At 37.8% G+C, this 11,273-nt stretch overlaps 1 long non-coding RNA gene across 1 annotated transcript; it reads left to right on the top strand.

Moving 5' to 3' along the window:
* The first annotated feature begins 359 nt into the window (after positions 1-359).
* Positions 360-8,826, top strand: LOC122971101. The gene is made up of 3 exons (XR_006399402.1): positions 360-371; positions 1,138-1,140; positions 8,725-8,826. It is a non-coding gene; the product is annotated as an uncharacterized LOC122971101 (long non-coding RNA).
* The last annotated feature ends 2,447 nt before the right edge of the window (positions 8,827-11,273 follow it).

The raw sequence follows: 11,273 nt of genomic DNA, 5'->3' as shown, positions 1-11,273 counted from the left end.
GATCTCTGCTGATGGTCCCGTTTGCTTATGTAGGTCATATAGAGGCATCAGAGGCATCATGAGACTGTTTCATAACCAGTTAAAAGTTCCTTGTAATAACTTTAAAGGTCTCACGTCTGTAATAGCTTTAATGGAATAGTTTCACAATTTGGGAAATATGTTTATTCACTTTCTTGTTATGAGTTCATATGAAATTATAGCCAGCAGCTGGTTAGCGTAGCTTAGACTGGAAACAGCTAGCCCAACTTTTCCTGAAAGTTTTTTTAAAAAATCCACCAACAAGCATTTCTAAAGTTCATTAATTAACAGTAAATTGATTGTTTTTACACTTCCATTTTTGTACAGATTAAACAAAGGAGATATGATAATTAGTGAGCTTTAGCAGTGCCAGCAGGTGAATTTTTTTAGCCTTTGGACCGAGCCAGGCCAGCTGTTTCCCCCTGTTTTCAGTCTTTATGCCACATTCACACCATGCATGGTAAAGTTTACAACTTGCAAGCATTCACATCATCAGACAACTCAAGACGGTTGTATGATTATAGAGTTGGTCAAGCGATGGTTAAAAATACTGTGCACTGACAACATAACACTATATCCATTACATGAGGGTTTAATCACCATGAACAATAGACATTGGCTGATGTGAGATGTCCCTATGTAACTGCTGTATTTTCAAGTACTCCTGTATTATTAAGCATTGGATACATTAGCTTCTTTGGAAAAATGACCAGTTGTAATTATCACTTGGAAGTTTGAGTGACCTCTATTTGCAAGTTGGAGTCTCATAAATATGTTAACTTTGATATGACTTGAACGTGGCATTATGCTAACCTAGCTAACCAACTGCTAGCTTTAGCTACATACTGTATTTAGCATACAGACATGACAGTGGTAACAAACCTCTTGGCTAGAAAGTGAATAAATGTGCGTATTTCCCAAAATGTCAATTTGTTGAGACAGTAAAGTCTGTTTTTGTGCCATTTGGCAACTAGGAAACACAACAGAACTCTTCTGAATTTGACTGTTATACAAGAGAGCGTACCGAAAGGGCTTCCCAATTGTTCTGTAAGTTTGTTTGTTTTTGTTTGGAAAGGTTTAAAACGTGACATTATCTCTGTCAAGTACTGAAAACTTGAGAATGTAAAAGATGATTTCAAAGGCAAACAGCTTTTCCAAGAGGGAATTAAGATTAACCTAAATATACAGTACAGTATATCCTCCTTTCTGATGACAACCGTTCACAACTGGTCTATATTTTGATTCATGGTGATATTGCTGATTCAAATGTGCTCTGAATCTGCTTTCAGCCTTTGAATAGATACTGTGTGCTGTATAGGAGAAGTATTTTTGTCCAGGGCTCATCCCTCTGTAAACCACAACAATTTTATTCCTCCTTTGTTGTCATTTTGTACCTAAAATGCTTTGCTACTGCAACACCATGATGTTTCTTCCCCTCCAGGTTCCTGACTTTGATTTTGACAAATCACATCTTCAACCTCATCACATCTTCTTCATGACCATCAGCATCATCATCCTCATGATAACATCAACTGCTGCCCTTACTCGAAATGGCATATCGATCATTCAAGCTTGTAATGGAGCTTCATTTGTATAATTTGTACAGTAAAGTTTATAAAAATTTTTCTACCCTTCCAGAAATTATTTAGTTTCTGCTGTTCAACTGAATGTCAATGAATTACAATTTGCAGGCCTTGTTATAAAGTTTGTGTTTTTTGTGAAACATTTGGGTTTGTTCTACTGTCCAGAAGAGAAGAAAAATTGTCAATAAAATCTTTAAGTGATAAGTTTAGTTTCTTTCTGTGAAGCTTGACTCCCTTTCACTTTGTCTGTGTACTCCATAAGGTCTGACACTAACAATAAATCTTAAAACAGAAGACGCGCTCCACCTTCCTCAGAATACCTGAGCTTCACCTCATGAAGTACAACTTAACGCTCCGTCAGCTCCTTCAGGATTCACGACTTTGTCTCTCTTCTGAGACAAGATTGATGTTTAAAAAAAAAAAAAAAAGCAGTCTGACTCATATTGTGCCCTAAGACATCATTAATGTTGCTATTAATGCAGCTTACGTTACATTGACATTAAATATAGAAAGCTAATTTATTATTCTCTTGATATTGACCAAGGAAGGCCAACTGAACTCATTTGATGCTATTCTATTATAGCTCATGGCAATAATTTGAAGGATAGCACACACGCACACACACACACACACACATACACTGAATTTCAGATCCAAAACAGGGCATTCTGCAAGCTGAAACATTAATATTTGTGTCAGTTCGGCATGTTAATCATCTGTTCAACTTTTACAATAAAAAAGAAACTTTCCAAAACACTATATTGTCATGTTGAAAATCACGTCCATCCATTATCTATACCCTCTTATCCAGCGCGGGGTCGCAGGGGCCGATCCAGCTTACATTGTTAAAGAGGAACATTAGACCCTGCATTGGCTGCCAGGCTATCACATGGCTGACATATACAGTACAGTCAGTCAACATTCACACCTACAGGAAACTGAACATTCAATAAGCTCAGCTCGCCTTAGTTACTGTTGCTATTCCTATATCAAGTTAATCAAGTTAATCAAGTATTCTGTTCTTGCACAACACATGTGCAGTTTAAAATGATAACAGTGTCATCAAATTCTTCGTCATTTTTGAAAAAAATGGTGTTTGATTCCAGACATTGGTAGAAAAAAGCGGAGTTCTCATTTCTAGCTGTAAATTTTGCCAACAGAAATGACAACTGTTGCTGGCAGATTTAATCAGCAAGTGAGCTGGATAATAAAGCAAATATTTGCTCTGTGATTGAAATCTCTGGCTGACTTCTTCTTGTTTCAAACTGACTCGCTTTAAGATGAGAACACTGTAAAAAGGGTTTTAAATATACACTTTGATGGCTACATACTGTACAAGTGCTGAACAACAAAGGCTCTAGCTACAAAACTTAGCGTCCTCAACCAGTTGAAAAGACATTGAGATAACAGCATTGGTCTTTCATAGCAGTGTTGAGCTTATTAGTCCTATTATCATAATTCTGACAGGGAAAACCTTTTTGTCTCACTTTTAACATTTCAAGAGAAAAGGCTTTGGTTTGGTGAACTTAATGTTACCTTTGAAGTCTGGTGATGGTTGCTGGAGAACTCAACACAGAAAGACCTGGACTAGGCCCATGAATTTCTGTCTGTGAGGTGAAATTATTAACCACCATCATCTTTGCCACTGTGCAAAGTTTCAGAAAATGTTTTTGAGACCCCAACCACAGTTGATGAGAATATGCTCGCTCAATATGGAAAACTTCAAATGAATTTCATAAAGTTCTGTTAGATTGGTAAAACCTAAACCAGTTGCTGAGAGGGTATATTGGTCTTTGTGTTTCTGTTTGTTTGTAATGTGTGTGACTCAGAAATGTACTCTATGAAATTTGCCTAATTTGTTATTAAAGGGATTAATATTTTATATTTTGTTTCTGTTTTTGAAATATGAAGGGGGAAAAAAACTATGTACTAATTTCTGTTTAGTGATTTATTTTATACTCAACATTCATTGAGAAACACTGACCTTGGTTGACCTCAGTTCATACATGATGCTGCCAGAAACCTCTGACACCAGTATCCCCATTTGTGGTCACTACATCTGTTTCATTTAACAATTCAAATTGTATATACATTTTTTACAGGTTATTTAATATTATACAAGGATTTTTATTTGACAAATGCCCCAACTTGATTTTCACCATTAAACTGAATAATAATAGATGTTTATACTACACTTAAATGTTTTTGTTTTTTTTTTAAATGTCAGAATCTGCACTTTTGTAGTTTTATTTGTGATGAGTAATGAGGTTCAATGTTACATGTTTTTAAAACTGACATTTCCTGCTCAATTAAACTGTTTTCCATTGTTTGAGGAACAAATCCCAACGGATGTGAAAAGGCGGTGTGCAAAAAGCTGTAACTTTTGTTAGAATGCGAATATACGTGGTGAGAAAGGGCAAAGTCCATTTTTCTGAGCTTTCGCATTGCGAATAAAGGCATCAGCCAGTCAGGTTGTGTGGAACGGACGTCACGTCACGTCACAGCTCCTAATGACAATGGTGGACCTGTTGATTGTTTGTGTTAATCATCACCCTGTATTGTGTGACAAAGGACACAAAAATTATATAGACAATGAACACAAGGACGTGTGGAGGCTATCAGGATAGTGAGTAACTGATACAGTTTATTTTTGGATGTAGTAGAGTTGGTAGCAAGGGAATGCAAAGGCAGTGTTACACACTGGTCCTTTAAGGCAGAAAGTAGTGACTGTGCAGTTGGGAGAGACACAGAGAAAGAGAGCAGGTGTGTGATGGTGAGGATGGTAACCAGAGCAGAGTATGAAGTTAGCAGTATAGCTGTGGACTGCCTGAACTGACCAGGCTCACTTAAGTTGGACTGTCATTTTAGTGACAATCTCAGCTGCTCCCAAACAGAGATTGGAGAAATGTCTGGCTGCTGAGTCTCTCTGGAGTTTTGCTCTGTATGATGATGCTTGATAATGCTGTCAGCTGTGTCAGGAGAGACTTGCAGCCGGTGTTGAAACACTCTCCAGCACTGGCTCAGAATGCCTGTATCATTCTCAACAATGTGTTGGGCTCTGGAGAGGCGGTAGTTGAATACCTGGTGATCCTCTGGCAGGCGTTTCCCAGGATAGGGACGGAGGAGAAAGGTTGTCATCGGTAAAGCCTCATCCGCCACTATCACAAATGACACTGGTCCCAACTCAGGTGTTGAGTGGAGTGGGCATGATACTGGTACATTCAAGGTACCAGCTTGAAGGGCCTGTCCCAGAGAGGAGTTGGCAAAGACGCCTCCTTAACTGTTGCTGCCGGAACCTCCCACGTCAGCAGCCAGAAACCAGTAGTCCGCATCCACCAGAACAAGGAGAACCACAAAGAAGGTGCCCTTATAATTATGAAAATGGGAGCCAGAATTAGCTGGTGCCTGAATTACAACATGCTTCCCATCAAGTGCACTGATACAATTTGGGAAATTCCATTTTTTGTCCCGGAATCTCCTGGGGGTGTTCATCCGGACCTCTTCAGTTTGGACTGGCATGTGGGTTTCCCTCATTTGTCCCCAGATGAACTTAATGGCATCTTTCACCAAATTGGCCACAGTTGACACACCGAGACAGAAACTGGAGGAAACTGGAGTTGGTGGTTGTGAAAGAAGTTACAGTGCTGAGGAATCTGGGTGTGGTGGGAGAATTAGTCTTTACCTAATAAACAAAATCTAAGAAAACAATTTGATTTACATTTGTGCCAGTAGGCAATTCTCTCTCTCTTGAAACCATTGAATCCCCTCTTTGCAAGTGTAATGGGAAATTTTATATACTTTGATTTAACTTAGATATGTGTAATGGAAACTCTTGAGCTATTGACCTGTAACCATCCGGACCTCTTCAGTTTGGACTGGCATGTGGGTTTCCCTCATTTGTCCCCAGATGAACTTAATGGCATCTTTCACCAAATTGGCCACAGTTGACACACTGAGACAGAAACTGGAGGAAACTGGATGCGGTGGTTGTGAAAGAAGTTACAGTGCTGAGGAATCTGGGTGTGGTGGGAGAATTAGTTTTTACCTAATAAACAAAATCTAAGAAAACAATTTGATTTACATTTGTGCCAGTAGGCAATTCTCTCTCTCTTGAAACCATTGAATCCCCTCTTTGCAAGTGTAATGGGAAATTTTATATACTTTGATTTAACTTAGATATGTGTAATGGAAACTGTTGAGCTATTGACCTGTAACCACAGTAGAAGAATGCAGAAGCGAAATTATGTGGTTTGATAATTAGCTTACTAACGCTTTCTGGATGATGCCAAAACATGTGGTGCAACTGAAAGTTGTGTAATCTTAACTGTCGTCTGTGTCAAATGTGATATCAAGTATAAATGCCCTTGGTCCCTCTTATGCTGAATATTCTCCTACATCTGTGTATATAGGACATAACTGATCCACTGTAGTATGATGTGCTTGTTATGTCACTGATGTGTATAGGCTGTATGTAACACTTATAATCTAAACACTCTGCAATTGTGAAATTTATTTGTTATTTTTCTCCCTTTCTGTTATTGTTGTTATTTCTACTGTCCTCAGATGCCACACTAGCATCCCCAGAAGGACCTCAAACTGTCCTTCCAGCATAAAATATGTCTGGAACCTAATGCCTCATCCTTCTCTTTCTCTACCTTGTCAAATGGGATGCACCCAAACTCTCCTCTTCTTTGGTGGAGTGAGGGGGAGGAGGACAAGATCATCATCACTGAATGATGTTGAATCAAACCCCCAGGAAGAGCACCGGGCTTTGAAGCCAATTTGACATAGTGGCCATGTAGTTACAACTTTTGCGTCTGTCATGTGATGCACACTGACCCAAAAACACTTTTTCCCTTAGACTCACACTGTGAAAGAAACATCTAAAAATCAGTGGATAATTTTTTTGACCATCACAACCTCTGTGAAATGACTCGTTCCACTGTTGGACTTTGATCCATTAAATCCAATAACATTTGGAAAGTCTAGAAAAGCTGCACGGTTTTTATTTTTTTGTCCGCAGTTAGCAGAGGACTAAACCGGAAGTTAACTGGCTTGGCCAGCAGAAGTCTCTGGTGTGCCTGCTCTATGGACCACACGATCTCGGAAGATTCAGGCAATTTTATACCCTGAAGTCAAACTTTTTTGCTTCATGCACCACTGAGCAACTTTAATATGAATGAATGAGTCCCTGCCTCCAATACTGTATCCAGTTCTCTTTACCGACCATGTGTTGAATTCATGATTGTCTTTGAAGAATGAACTGTCGCAAATTCTGCGAAATATTCGCAGGCAAGTATTTTCGTGTCATTTACTGGCCACATCCCCAGTGTGTTAAGGCCTTAAAGAATCCAGAACAAACATAATTTTGCTTCTACACCTCACAATCGAGGCATTAAGTATGAAATGTAACGAGCTACAGCTAAAGACATAACCACATTGGCAGAGGTAAGGATGCTAATCTTTGATGTACAGTTTATTTTTTTTCCATTTGTTTCATGTATTATTCACAGCCTTTTACCACTTTCTTGAAAATCCCTTTGCTAATTCTTTAAAACTTATGGTGCAACATTATAGAATAAAAACAAGGTTTCAGCTGGATCATGTGATGTGATGTGGCACATTTCATTTCGGTCAGAAATCTGGAGCCAGAAAGGGCACATAGCCATCACACTAATGTTGATGGCACAAACTGTATCAGCTGTAGATGTGTTTTGGCTCATGAACCTCCCTGTGTTTTGGCTCATGAACCTCCCTGTAGGATACAATCAGTGTAATTTCATACTTCAGAGGGGAAATGCAAATCAGTGGACATAAAACAAAAAATGAAACCACTGCTGCCTGTGTGGACTCCCATCTTAATTCTCTGTAAGTAAACATCCATTTGCCTTCTGACCGCCACCAGCTGGCAGTTCAGTTTGCTTTTATCTGGAGATGAGTGCGGGTGAGTATATTTGTTTCAGTAACAAGAGTTTTTCATCTGGTTATTACTTAAGAAATGAAAGCATAAAGTACTGTGCAGAAAAATGTAAGTGCACTTCACTGATTGTTGATGTCATTTTAAAGAAACTGAGTATTGTGTATATGGCAAGATGGCAGAAAATGAATGTCCGTCAGCAAGAACACCTGGATGAGTGATCATGAGACACAACATCTTGTTGCTTGTCATTCCCCATCTATCTCTCTCCCCTTTTTCCTGTCATCTCTCTAATAAAGTCATAAAATGCAAATTATACTTGAAAAGAATAGGTTTGAATTTTACTACTGAATATCATTTCATTACTCCTCAAAGTAGCAGATGTCATTGGTTACTCTACTCAGCAGACCTGCATGCTGTAATATTTCTGATGTTCTCAAAATTGTGTGTTGTAGTCTGTTTTACTGTCAGCAGCCACACCAGCGTGTGTCTATGTGAATGATCAGGGAAACAATAGGGAGAAATACCTCCTTCCCACATGTTTACTGAGGGAGGAACACAGGAGCGCAACAAAGTCTGATGAAAAGAAACTGGGAGGGGGGGTTTTTTGTTTTGGATTAATTGTGCTACTGTTGCAGAATTTCAAAAAGAGTAGAAACCAACAGCAGCTCCTAATCCTGTCCCTGATTACTGCTGGTTTTCTGTCCTACCACGCGATTAATTACAGTTAATTGCAGTTCATTAGACTTAATTGTAGTTATTTAGGTTCACCTTGCATTCACCTTGTTCACAACCGTCCCTGGCTCGAATGAAAACCAGCAGGACTCCGGAGTCCAAGGATCAAGGCTGAAATCCCCTGTTTTGACACTTCTGAAACTGAAACAAAGAAACCAATAATATTTATTAGAAGAGGGAAATACAGCATTACAAACATTTATTGTTGAGCAGTTTTAAAAAGGGATGTAGAATAAAGTTTTACTGTACATGAACTGAAACTTAACACGTATTTGGCAATTTATATACTTTATTTAATCAGGAAGTCACATTGAGATTGAGATCTCATTTGCAAATGAGACCTGAGTACATAATTTTAAAAAAATATATATAAAATAAAAATATTATAAAATAAATATATTGATAATGGTAATGACATAGCACTATAAAATATTGATAAAATAGCATAGATTTAAATATACATTCATATAGACAACAACATGACAAATTATAAATAAGTGCATTCTAAAATAACCTTGGTGTAGGTATAAAAAGGAATAAAAATACAAGCATATTATGTAAAACAGTAAAAAAAAAAATCAATCGACCCTCTAACCAAATGTTTTAATTGCCCTATCAATTTCATTGTGTCAAGTTTCAGTCTACAGTAAATTATTCCAGACAAATGGGATAAAATATCTGAAGGCTGTCTTTCCAAAGTTAGTATTTACCGCAGGAACATATAGTGTCAGCCAGTCCTGAGAACAGGTGTTAAAGTGGAATGTCTTGGACACTGGAGAGACAATAAATAAGGTGGTAGTTTTTGAAGTAGTCCTTTATAAATGAATAGATAAAAGCATTGATTTTGCCTTACAGAGAGGGAGGGCCAGCCCACCTTCTGATACAAGACACAATGATGGGTGCCATATGGGTCATGAGTAATAAATCTAAGAGCTGAGTGATAAACAGCATCCAGATGTTTAAGATTAGAGATAGGAGCATGTCTATAAATACATATGTTAGATATGGACATAGATATAGACATGCTACAATATGTTAGATTATATCAGATAATGAGTAAGCAGGTATATTATTTACGTCATTAGCAAATAATGGTTTGATTAAATACTGGATTCTGAGTTCTGACTCACATTGTTTAATAAAATGACTTTCACACAGCATGAGCTGTTGAGACACAGTAAATCTTTGAAAAGATACTAAAACACAGTTAAAACACAAAACACAGAGGAGACATTGTGTTCTATGACATTGCACAGCTTACTGAGCCTCAGGTGAACACCAACAGCAATTATTTTGCAGAGGGCTTCTGAATTATGTGAGACGAAGCAGTGAAGAGCCTCACAGCTAATGACAAGTTTGACCTTTTGGGGTGAGGAAAAAAGACCCGAGTTGTCGTTTTTGCAGGCAGTATTTTGAAGTCAGGCAGGAGCAGATGGGAACATGCAAAAATACGCAGGCACACACACACACACACACACACACAAAGTCAGTGTTTAACTTTAATTATCTACATTAAGATGGAAAGATGAGGCTATTAAATTGAGCTTTCTGTTTGGACTGCCGGGTGCAGGGATGCTGGTGGAATGAAAATGGAAGTGGCCCTGCTCATGCTATCAAGAAAGAGCATTCGAAATATGATGTTAATGTGAAACATTCACTATATAATGGCATTAGCCAGTTCACATTGTCTAAATAATTTGCATTGTTGTTGTTTTCTCACAGAGATTCTAACATATTTATAGAAGTGCATGAGCCATTATGGCTGTTTGCTATGACCATATCCATTTTTGAAGACTATTGCAACACAAAACAGAAATTCATACCCGCATTAGTTTGGAGGAAGTTTTTACAGAACTAATTTAAAGTTCTATGGATCAATAGCACCAATGGGCTCATAATCTGACTTATAGATTATGAATTTGAAATTGTTTGCCATTCCCATGGAACCCATTATTGTGCTTCACTGGAATTCAGAAAGGCAATTTCAACATCTAATGCAGTAAAGTTCTCAACCTCTAATAGGTTAAAACAGAGTTATAGGGGTCATAATGTATCTGGCCATTTTGTGTTCATGGTAACAGTCTCAGGAGGATGATTTGAACAGACGTTTTAAGACCAGTTGAGCACCTTGATCTCACTAGTCATCTGAGACCACAGTGCCAAAAACGTTTCCTTCCTAAATTTTCATCATGTCCAGCGATTTCACATGCCAGAGGATTTCACAGTCATTGTTCAGACTATTGCTTTTGGATTTGTGAAGAAACACTTTGAAGGGCTCAAGAGGCAGACAAATTGTACAAAGGCTCACTTTAAAAACATTTACCCGAAAGGTCGTCGTTTTTAGAGTTCAAATTTTAAGTTTGACAATTCTTGTTGACATGTACATGTTCATTTTTTTAATCAGTAAAAAGTCTGTTGTATTTAATGTGGCTGCCACAGCTCAGCTCTTAGACTGTGGTAAGGATGGGATACACACAGGTAACCTGAAAAATTAAATAAAAGAGTTTACAATAAATTAGTCGCAAAATAATACAAAGTGATAGGAAGGTTTCATTTCTAAGCATCACACAGTGGCCAATATCCTGAAAGTCTGGTCATTTATTTGATAATAAACCATTCAGAATGTTTTATAATGATTTGGAGATCAACTGTGTGAGATTAAGAGGATGATATTTTTTTTCTGCTTTTTGCATTTAGAATTGTTGTACTGTTTTGCTATTAAAAATATTTTGTTATACGTTTCCGTATTTCAGGATAGAAACAGTCTATTCTTGGAGTTTTTGGTATAGTCTGAAAACAGACCTCTGTAGTTGCGAAGTATAAAAGGAACAATGGGTCCTTTTCATGATATTTTCATGTCACGGTCAGAAAAGCACAGGTGTAAACAATCAAATTAATGATGGTTTAATTCTATTGAGTTGCTTCAGTTTCAGGGTCCTGGTATTGTGCTTGCGGGCCCACTGTAACAACATGATTGCTTACTGGGACACTTGAATACAACAGAGCTATTGTTAATTATA

This window comes from Thunnus albacares, chromosome 2 (assembly GCF_914725855.1).
Source record: "Thunnus albacares chromosome 2, fThuAlb1.1, whole genome shotgun sequence".
Taxonomy (NCBI): domain Eukaryota; kingdom Metazoa; phylum Chordata; class Actinopteri; order Scombriformes; family Scombridae; genus Thunnus; species Thunnus albacares.
This window is presented reverse-complemented; position numbering and strand designations above follow the sequence as displayed.